At 41.7% G+C, this 11263-nt stretch overlaps 1 protein-coding gene across 2 annotated transcripts in view; it reads left to right on the top strand.

Moving 5' to 3' along the window:
- Nucleotides 1-7148: 7148 nt before the first annotated feature.
- The window catches only part of RLIM (ring finger protein, LIM domain interacting), a 29458-nt gene continuing 25343 nt past the window's right edge, over nt 7149-11263 (top strand). Inside the window, exons 1-2 of one of the 2 annotated variants that reach the window (XM_004064410.5) lie at nt 7171-7423; nt 9212-9273. The gene's annotated coding sequence lies outside the window, so the exon portion shown is untranslated. Of the gene's footprint in view, nt 7424-9211; nt 9274-11263 lie in introns of both variants that reach the window. The other variant, XM_004064409.5, reaches the window with a different exon arrangement.

Genomic DNA, 11263 nt, shown 5'->3' with positions numbered 1-11263 from the left:
GCATCACAACTCCAGAGCCTAGCACAGAGTATTGGGACAAAATAAGTACCTATTGAATGGGTGACTTAACTGAATGAATAAATTAATAAATCACTGATTATCTTTCACTTGTCTCTTTCCATCTTGCTATTCCCCTCCTCAGAGCAAACTGAAGCAAACGCTTAGAATCCATTCATATCTTGAATTTTATTGTGAACTCCTAAAGGTGCAAACTTTGGCAAAATGGAAGCACTAAGAGAAAGACATTGGTTTTCTTGTTAAATTGTTTTCCCAGTGATTCTTATTCAAAAGATTTAAAAAGCTCCCTAGCCATTAGAGGCAATACTTAAACTAAATAAATATTTTGCGGGTGTCTTTAAAAAAAGTCGAGTTGGCCGGGCGCAGTGGCTCATGCCTGTAATCCCAGAACTTTGGGAGGCCGAGGCAGGTGGATCATCTGAGGTCAGGAGTTCGAGACCAGCCTGGCCAACATGGCGAAACCCCGTCTCTACTCAAAATACAAAAATTAGCCGGGCGTAGTGGCATGCACCTGTAATCCCAGCTACTCAGGAAGCTAAAGCAGGAGAATGGCTTGAACCTGGGAGGCGGAGGTTGTGGTGAGCCGAGATCGTGCCAATGCACTCCAGCCTGGGTGATAGAGCAAGACTCCATCTAAAAAAAAAAAAAAAGTCGAGTTTCTTAAAGAAGTATTGTAATCTTAAAACAGTGACCGTATTGACTATAAAGTAAAACAGTTTCAAACACATAGCAGCCAAGAAGATCTTTTTTTATTTTAAAAAACAATCGAATCAGATCATATGGGTTTTCTTTTAAAAACCCTTCAACAACTTCTCATTGCTCTTAGGATAAGATCCAAAATGTCTAATATGAACTACAAGCTAATTCGTTGATTCACTGAAGAAATAATGATTGAGTGCCTTTTAGGTATTTTAGGCTGGGAAAATACTGCTGAGAGGGGGTGGGGCAAAGCCTCAGTTCTCACGGAGCTTACGCTGGCCAGAAGTGGGGGCGGGCCAGCAGAAACACTGATAGACTATAAACATATAAATAAAATCAACAAACAAAATCAACAAATAACAAGACAAATTCCTTTCTGATGAGTGCTATAGAGAAAATAAAATAGAATATTTGCTAGAGAAACTAAGCTATTCTTTCAGTTCCCCAGTTTCCCTTCTCTCATCCCATGGAATTTGTACAAGTTATTCCCTCTCCCAGGGTTCATCTCTCATCTTCCTCTCATCCAGAACCGTCATTCCGTCTTCAGATCTCAGCTAAAAATGGCAGCTTCTTCTGGTTAAATGTTCCTTTTATATACTTGCCATTGTACCCTTATGTCTCCTTCGTAATGTTCATTACATTTAAAAGTATCTGTTCAATGTCTTTCTTGCCATAGGGAAGGGTCTTCTAGTGTATGGTGTACGGATGGTGGTATGTCCCCAGCGACCAGAAGGTAGCAGATTATCAATACATTTTGTTAAAATGAACAGAAGGAAGATTGGGAAGATATTTTCTTTTTTTTCCTGTTAAGGGACACTTGACTAAGAATGGGTAAAAATCATTTGAAGGTCACACATACATAAAAAGAATATGGGGTTGGGTGCTGTGGCTCACGCCTGTAATCCCAACAATTTGGGAGGTCGAGGCGGGCGATCACCTGAGGTCAGGAGTTGGAGACCAGCCTGGCCAACATGGCGAAACCCCGTATCTACTAAAAACACAAAAATTATCCAGGAGTGGTGGGTGCCTGTAATCCCAGCTACTCAGGAAGCTGAGGCAGGAGAATCGCTTGAACCTGGGAAGCACAGTTGCAGTTAGCTCAGATTGCACCATTGCACCTCAGCCTGGGCGAAAGAGCGAGACTCCGTCTCAAAACAAACAAACAAACAAACCAAACAACATGGGAGGGAAATGCAATTAGGCTAAATAGAAACCAAACAAGTGTTTAGTAGTTGCTTTGGTAGGTTCTAGAGTGGCACTGAATGCTACCATGAGATAAATTGTTTTGAGAAGTACTTTCCTTGATATTGTAAGTAAAGTAGCTCCATGCTTATAAAAGAACACGAATGAATATGTGGAAAAGGAAAAGAAAGAAAATATATTTGAAGCATGGAAAGAATAAGTGGTAAGGGAGATATGTATTCTTCAAATTCAGGCAGATTTTTCTTTCAAAATAAAAAAGGTTCTACCCCTTTCCAATACCAAGTAATAATGCACATTGTAAAATGTTGAAGACAATACTGAAAGGGGTAAAGAACATAAAAATGGTCCTTGAGCGGTGGCTTATGCCTGTAATCCCAGCACTTTGGGAGGCCGAGGCAGGTGGATCACCTGAGGTCAGGAGTTCAAGACCAGCCTGGCCAACATGGTGAAACCCCCATCTCTACTAAAAATACAAAAATTAGTCGGGCATGGTGGCGGGCGCCTGTAATCCCAGCTACTCAGGAGGCTAAGGCATGAGAATCGCTTGAACCCGGGAGGCAGAGGTTGCAGTGAGTCGAGATCATGCCACTGCCCTCCAGCCTGGGTGACAGAGTGAGACTCCATCTCAAAAAAAAAAGAACATAAAAATGACTAATAATCCCATTGCACTTTATTTGCATGCATGCTCATCTAGGCTTTTTTCTAGGCATATTTATACATATCTTTTAAATAAAAATGGAGTCACACAAGCTCTATTGTAAATCGCTTTTTTCATTAAAAACATAACCTGAGGCCGGACACGGTGGCTCATGCCTGGAATCCCAGCACTTTGGGAGGCAGAGGTGGGTGGATCACTCGAGGTCAAAAGCTGGAGATCAGCCAGGCCAACATGGTGAAACCTCGTCTCTACTCAAAATACAAAAATTAGCTGGGCGTGGTGGCACGAGCCTGTAGTCCCAGCTACTCAGGAGGCTGAGGCAGGAGAATCGCTTGAAACCAGGAGGTGGAGGTTGTAGTTAGCCGAGATTGTGCCACTGCACTCCAGCCTGGGTGATACAGTGAGACTCCGTCTCAAAAAAAAAAAAAAGTAACCTGAACCTATTTCCAGCTCTAGGTACTTATTTTTAATGCTACATGGTAGTCTATTATGTGGTTATACTATAACTAATTATTGTTGGATTGTTATTTTTTCTGATTTGTCAATATTTCGATCTTATAAACCACACTGTAATTAGCATCTTTGCACATTCATTACATACATATTTGCAAATTTGTCCACTTCTTTCCTTAAAATAAATTTCTGTACCTGGACATGTTTGTCAAATACTATGAATATGAGTCTTTCGAAACACATTACCAAATTGCCTTAAGAAAACTGGGAGTGGTGGCTCATGCCTGTAATCCCAGCACTTTGGGAGGCTGAGGTGGGCGGATCACAAGGTCAAGAGATCGAGACCATCCTATCCAACATGGCGAAAATCTGTCTCTAATAAAACTACAAAAATTAGCTGGGTGTGGTGCGCACGCCTGTGATCCCAGCTACTCGGGGGCCTGAGGCAGGAGAATCGCTTGCACCCAGGAGGTGGAGGTTGCGGTGAGCCGACATTGCGCCACTGCACTCCAGCCTGGTGACAGAGTGAGACTCTGTCTCAAAAAAAAAAAAAAAGAAAAGAAAACTGATATCAATTTGTCCCACTGGCAATACAAATGTGCCCATTTCATAGGATCTTCATCAACAATTAATATTATCGATTTTTTATCCTTGACATTCTAACAGGCAAAAAAAGGAACTTTTTAAAAAAATTTTTAGTTCATAAAAGTTTTTTGTTTTGTTTTTTTGAGACAGAGTTTCACTCTTGTTGCCCAGGCTGGAGTGCAATGGCGCGATCTCGGCTCACTGCAACCTCTGCCTCCCGGGTTCAAGCGATTCTCCTGCCTCAGCCTCCCGAGTAGCTGGGATTATAGGTGCCCGCCACCACGCCCAACTGATTTTTTTCTGAAGTTTTAGTAGATACGGGGTTTCACCATGTTGGCCAGGCTGGTCTCAAACTCCTGACCTCAGGCAATCCACCCGCCTCAGCCTCCCAAAGTGCTGGGATTACAGGCGTGAGCCACCGAACCCAGCTATTGTTTTTTAATTATTATGGATACATAATAGTTGTACTTCATTGTTTTTATTTTTGATTAATTACTAGTGAGGCTGAATATATTTTCAAATACAAGGTTATTTACTAACAAGAAAAAAAGAATATATTGTCATATGCTTATCAGCCACGTGTTTTATCCTTTTATGAATTATCCATTCATGTTCCTTGCACATTTTGAAATGGAGGTATTTATCTTTTTTTTTTTTTTTTTTTTTTTTTTTGAGATGCAGTCTTGCTGTTGCCCAGGCTGGAGTGCAGTGGCATGATCTCGGCTCACTCCAACCTCTGCCTCCTGGGTTCAATCAATTCCTTTTCCTCAGCCTCCCAAGTAGCTGGGACTACAGGAGTGAGTGCGCCACCACACCCAGCTAATTTTTGTATTTTTTTTAGTAGAGACGGGGTTTCACCATATTGGCCAGGCTGGTCTTGATCTCCTGACCTTGTGATCCGCCTGCCTTGGCCTCCCAAAGTGCTGGGATTACAGGTGTGAGCCACTGCGCCTGGCCGGTATTTATCTTTTTAAAAATCAATGTTTAACAACTCTTTATAGGCTGATATTAGCCATATGTGTTTATCACATATGTAACATTTTTGCTAGTGTTTCGTCTTTTTATTAAGTAAAGATATTACCCCTTGGCTCTAATATATCATTATGAAATGATTTTTTTCAATTTATCATTTGTCTTTTAACTTTGCTAACCTTGTATTTTGACATTTAGAAGGTTTACTTTTATTTATGAAGTTGTACTTATTAGTCTTTCCCATTATGGATTTTGTGTTGTATTTCGAAAGTGCTTCTGCATCCCCAAGGCTATAGAAATATTAACCTAGGCCTGGACAGTGGCTCACGCCTGTAATCCCAACACTTTGGGAGGCCCAGGCAGGCGGATCATGAAGTCAGGAGTTGGAGACCAGGCTGCCCAACATGGTGAAACCTCGTCTCTACTAAAAATACAAAAATTAGCCAGGCGTGGTGGTGCATGCCTGTAATCCCAGCTACTGGGGAGGCTGAGGTAGGAGAATCGCTTGAACCCAGGAGACGGAGGTTGCAGTGAGCTGAGATCATGCCACTGCACTCCAGCCTGGGCAACAAAGCAAGACTCCATCAAAAAAAAAAAAAAAAAAAGAAAGAAGGAAGGAAGGAAGGAAGAAAGGACAAAAATAGTAACCTGTATTTTCTTCCACTTCTTTTGTGATTTTATATTTTACATTAAGCCACATAAGCCTCAAGAATACGTTAAGGAGTGGCTAATGTTATTGCCATAATCAGAATATCAGGCTTAATGGCAATTGCAGGCTACTGAAGAATTCCTTTTACACGTTCTAGGTAATCGTTCTAGTACATGATTATGTAAAATAAGACAAAAACCTGAGTAGAGACACAGCGCCTAAATCATGTATCCCTCTGCCAAAAATGACAATATCAATGAGTCTTCTAGGGAGTTAGGCAGGTAAGTATGAGGGATATTGTTTTAACTGCTTGGAGTGAAATACTTATATTCCAGGCTGATATAACATCCATCATGGTGAGGGGGTAATTCTCCCAAAGTATTTTGAGGGCTTACTATGTGGTCGCTGGGGACACACAGTGAACAAAACAGAGAGGTTTACTGCTCAGAAAGGGTGAAGTAAACAAACAAATAACATACTTTCAGATTAAGTGTTTTACAAGAAAAGTAAGCAGGTAAGGAGATGGGAGAAGTCGTGATTACTTTTTTCTTTTTTTTTTTTTCCTCAGACCTTTTTCCGCCTTCAGGAAGAAGTTATTTTAGGTAGGGTGGTCAGGGAAGGCTTCTCTAGGAAGTTAATAATTGTGAGGCTTGGATGATGAAAGCAAAGATATGAAAGTAAAATATTCCAGCAAAGGTAAAGTAGTTGAGGTAGGAAGAAGTTAGCTTTGTTGGAAAAACCGTAACAAAGCCAGCATAGCTGGCATGCTATTGGAAAACAGAAAAATTGGGAAAAGGAAAATAATCTAAAAACTTGGGTAAGGTTTTCCTTTAACTGTGACAATGGGAGTGGCATGCTGTGTGGCGAGTTCCCTCAATTCTTTCAGGCATTACTACCTAAGAAAGGCCTTCTTTAACTGCCCTTTTACAAATCCCAACGTTATCAGATTTTCCCACCCTTTTACAATCACCGCCCTTTTTCGAATACTTTGGAGTTAATGCCTCAAAGTTATCAGTCTTTTAAACATCACGAATCCGTTTGTTTGTCCCTACAAGGAACTCTTCTGTCCCCCTTCCTTGATTTTTCTCCTTGGCATTTATCACTAACATGATATACATTTATGTTTGATTTTTTCTAAATTATTGTCCCTGGCCCCTATAAAGACTCAAGAGAACTGGGATTTTGATCTGTTTTTTTTCTTTCTTTTTTTTTTTGAGACACAGCCTTGCTCTGTCACCCAGCCTAGAGTGCAGTGGCGAGATCCTGGCTCACTGCAATCTTCGCCTCCTGGGTTCAGCTATTCTCCTGCCTCAGCCTCCCGATTAGCAGAGATTACAGGCGCCCGCCACCACGCCCGGCTAATTTTCGTATTTTTAGTAAAGACTGGGTTTCGCCATTTTGGCCAGGCTGGTCTCGAACTCCTGACCTCAGGTGATCCGCCCACTTCGGCTTCCCAAAGTGCTGGGATTACAGGCGTGAGCCACCGAAAGCGGCCTGTTTTCTTTCTTAATTTTGGTCTATTTTAATTTCCTAAGCAGCTACAATGGCGCTTGACATGCAGTTGGCACTGTGTAAATACATGTTGAATAAAACGCAGGCTACTTTTTGAACTGGTCTGGACGGATTGTGTGAACTGATGTGATGTCAGGTTAGACTAATATCACATTTGTCTCTCTCTGAAAATGTCTTCAAGCAGTCAGACCGTGACGTCCTTCAGTTTTCAAAATGGGAAAGCGAAGGTTCCCACAATTCTCAGAACGCAAATTTCTCGCCACAATTCAAAATGGCGGAGGAGGGTGGGGCCTGTCACATGGTGGGCGTCATAACAGCTTTCCTTTTCCAAACCGCCGCCCGCCTTGCCGCGTCGTCTGCCGTCCCCCTCCTCCTCCCGCGGAGCCTTTTCGAGGAATCGACTGGGATTGGCTAATAGGCTGGGAGTGGGGCTGCGGTGCCGGGACGCGGCATCATCACTTCCTGTTGTGGGCAGTCGTTTCCTGTCGCTGCTTGGTAACAATGGGGAAGATAATGGCTGCCTGAGCAACGTCTCCGAGCAGGCGCTGGGCTAGAGGCGGGTCTCAACCAGCTACTCTTTGGAGGCGGGCTTGAGAGCGGCGGCCAGGGAGGTGCGGAGCAGCCTCGGCGGCGGCGGCCGAACCAACCGAGTCGGATCCTGACCCTAAAACCTAGTAAGTGAAGACTTGGGAATCCTGTGAGAAATGATGTAGAGCGAGAGGAAGACAGCGGAGCCGCGGCTGCCGCGTTCTCTCAAAATGGCCCGGGTGACGCGTCGTGGCAGAGGCTCAGCGCCGCCTCCGGACCCCAGGCCCGTTGCTGCGGGGGGCTCCGTGGCGTAGTCGCCGCTGCCATTTTAGTTGAGTGATATAGTCGATAGGCTCTTTGAAGGGGAAGGAGGTGGGTAGTACTTCCTCTCGGTGGCCGCGCGAGCTGCAGCCCAGGCCCTCCAGAGCCTTAGGAAATCGGGGGAGGCAGTTTTTGAGTTTTGGCCTCAGGCGTCAGAATCTTAGAACGTCTCAGGCTTTTTCTTCTCTGTTCTCTGGAGGCTTCCCTGACCTCCCCGCGTTTTCCATGGCGGGCTTGGGTTTGGGAAAAGGGAAGTAAAAAATCAAGCTGCCCCAAGAGAGATGCTGGGAACTCTTGGGCCTTTAGATTTCCCCAGATTTGCAAAACCTCATTTTGAGCCCTTCTGCAGGGTATTACCAATTAGGCGCCCCCTGGGGCCGCGATGACATCTTCCCTGAGGATCTGAGGCAAATGTGGTTTACTCCCTTGCTCGAATAACCCTGGCATATCCTTTGCCAGGTATCACTGGAAGGATCCCCCCGCAAAAGAGAGGGAAAAGCCGTTAGGTGTTTGTTGTGTTCTCCTGGGTAAGGGATGGAATTGGGCCAAATTTTCAAGTTAATTTGTGTTTAATCCACCAACAACTCAATCCCTCCCCCATTAAAAAAAAAAAAAAGCCTAGGGGGTCTCTGCTTCTGCAGACGGTACCTGCCACGCACGCCATAGCTTAGTAACTAGTATTAACCGGTTGGGCTTCTGCTTCCTGAATACTCGGTCCCTTTTTCTCTTATGCTGATTAATTTCAAGATGGAGGAGACAGCCACGTTCCTTCCCTAGACAGTTTCACCATACTTATTCCACAGGTTAGTCTGGGAATCTGAGGCCTAGCAGTCTTGTTATTGAGGTCATTTTTTTTTTCATTTTGGGGCAAGAGGAAGCAGTTGTATCAGATTGTCATCTACCATTTGCAAGACCCCACAATGATTTTTTGCCAGAAGTAAGGAGCCCGCATTTCCTGAATCAGAATTAACCGCAGTGCTTTGGACTGATTGAAAGGGGGAAGAAATAATAAACCTACTGCTACTAATCATTTCTTTCATTCTTCGTGATTATAGACAAAGTAACTACTTATCACCCCATTAAGTACATTGTATCTTCCCTGGAGGACTGGCACAATTATAACCCCTCCCCCCCCCATGACTTTTCTAAACTGTAAAAATATAGCTTAGGTAGCTAGAAAGACCAATCCACTTTTTAAAACTTGATTTTAGGACACACTCCACTTACTGAAAAATGTTACAAAGATTTTTTTAGTCCATGATGTTCTGATGAATTTTAATACTTTAGTTCCTACCTTAGGCTAGTGTAATGTGCCAAATAAGTCCTTGAAAGTGACTATCAGAATCTGAAAATAATTACTGGTCTGATAAGGAAAGGCTTATTTTAAGCAAGCTTATAGTAAAACGTAAATTGTCTCTCAGTTTTAGAAGACATCTTTTATCTAACTCCTGGTCCCCTCTGACCTTCTTGCTCTCCCCAAATGCCCTAATACTAATATTGAATTAGGTTGGGTTATGGTGTGTCTGTTTTTTTTTTTTTTTAGGTTGTGTCTAATTCAAAAAAAATGTGTATCTTTTTAAAGAGGAAGAATAATGGATTCTTTTTTTTTCTAGAGCAGAGTGAAGAAAACTAAAATCCAGTTTATTGTATATCAATACTATGTCATAACAGTCAGGTAATTTATTTTTTGTTGCGTCTCCTGATGATTTATGTGTAGAATGCATGTTTACAAATATTTATTGTTCTATTTTGCAGGCCCTGTAATTGGATGGGCTCATTGATAGATGTTAGATGGTGTTGGGTATTCTTCATGATAAGAATGGGTACTTTTCACTGGGAATTAAAAGGGTAATGTTTCTGGATACCTGGAACTCACCAGTGCTTTATCTGTGAATTTGACTCTTTAAAATAATGTCTGAAGTTTACCAATACCTGTATAGAACAACAACAAAAAAAAATGTGTTGTCTTATATCATTGTTGGAATGGCATGAGTATAAGTAAAATAACATTTAAATGTTCATTGGATAACTAAATGAAATATCAGAATAGCTTACGAGAGTATAATTTTACGTTACTTTGTGTGTGGTGGTTGATTTTTTTCCTTTAAGATTCAAAAATTCATAATTGATACATGATACTTTTAATTGATATTGACTCCTTTCATTATTATTATCATCATCATTAGGGTAACCACATAATTTATTGCCTAACCAAGACACTTTTAAGAACAAAAGGAACATTAATAATTCCTGGACAACAGGTGCAAACCTTGATTGTCCCCGACAAACTGGGATGGATACTTAGCCTAAATTCATAACCAACTTCTGCTGAAGGCCTGTGGTGCTAGGCCATGTGCTTTACATGCATTATTTTATAATCCTCACAACAGAGCCTCATGAGAATGTTAACTTTTATAGAGGAAACCAAAAACCCAAAGAGGTTAAGTATAGTTTGTCCTCAGTTAAATAGCTAAGTGGTGGAGCCCTCATTTTATCCCAGGCCTGTCTGACGTTATACTTCTGGGTTTGATTGCTGTCTAATTAGATAGGAAATGCAATGAAAATGAAAGGTTGTAGTAAAAAGTCTGTAGGTTATGTTGCATCAGAAACTTTTGTTAATACTTAAAGGTTATCCAGCAATCCCCCCTTTTCGTCTGTTACGTTCCTGTTTCAGCTATTATGCATGTTTACAAATATTTATTGTTCTATTTCACAGGCCCTGTAATTGGATGGGCTCATTGATAGATGTTAAATAGATAGCTCCTTGTATATCATTTTATAAACTTAATTTAAAATCAGAAATGATTTTAAGAAATAGCTTAATAATTAAATGATCTGGAAATACTAGGCTGGTTGGATATCTTTGAGGTTAGTGAACATGTAGTGAGCCTTAATATAGTAGTAGGTCAAATGAGGCATCTGCATTTATGGAATTATATTATATGTACATTAATTTTTCCATGGCCATGGTGGATTAGAAATAGAGCAAATCACCAGCCAGCCTCCTGTTCTCTTCATTTACCATAGAGTGGATGACAAATTAGAGAATAAAAAGTCTTCTGTCAAACCCAAACCAATGAGGTCCTAGAATTTTGTGCCACTGCCTAGAACTGGACAAGTTTTTCTTTAACACAAAGATTTCTAAAACCTATGGCCCATTGATTTCAGAAAGTATCTAGTTTACATAATAAATTGAAGTTCTGATGTCCAATATAAGAAAGTAATAACACTTCTGTATCTATTTTTCTTTCTTTTTTTTTCTCAGCCTCAAACATGAAAGTTTCCCAGATAATCCGGCAATTCATTTCTCTTTTTATCAATTGAGGTATTTTTATTTATTTATTTTTTATTTTTTTATTTTTTTGAGACGGAGTCTCACTCTGTCACCCAGGCTGGAATGCAGTGGTGCACTCTCGCTCACTGCAACCTCCACCTCCTGGTTTCAAGCAATTCTCTTACCTCAGCCTCCCAAGTAGCTGGGAGTACAGGCGCTCTCCACCACGCCCGGCTAATTTTTGTATTTTTAGTAAAGATGGGGTTTCACCATATTGGCCAGGCTGGTCTCGAATTCCTGACCTTGTGATCTGCCCGCCTTGGCCTCCCAAAGTGCTGGGATTTCAGACGTGAGCCACCGCGCCCGGCCAATTGAGGTATTTTTTAAATAT

This window comes from Gorilla gorilla, chromosome X (assembly GCF_029281585.2).
Source record: "Gorilla gorilla gorilla isolate KB3781 chromosome X, NHGRI_mGorGor1-v2.1_pri, whole genome shotgun sequence".
Taxonomy (NCBI): Eukaryota; Metazoa; Chordata; class Mammalia; order Primates; family Hominidae; genus Gorilla; species Gorilla gorilla.
This window is presented reverse-complemented; position numbering and strand designations above follow the sequence as displayed.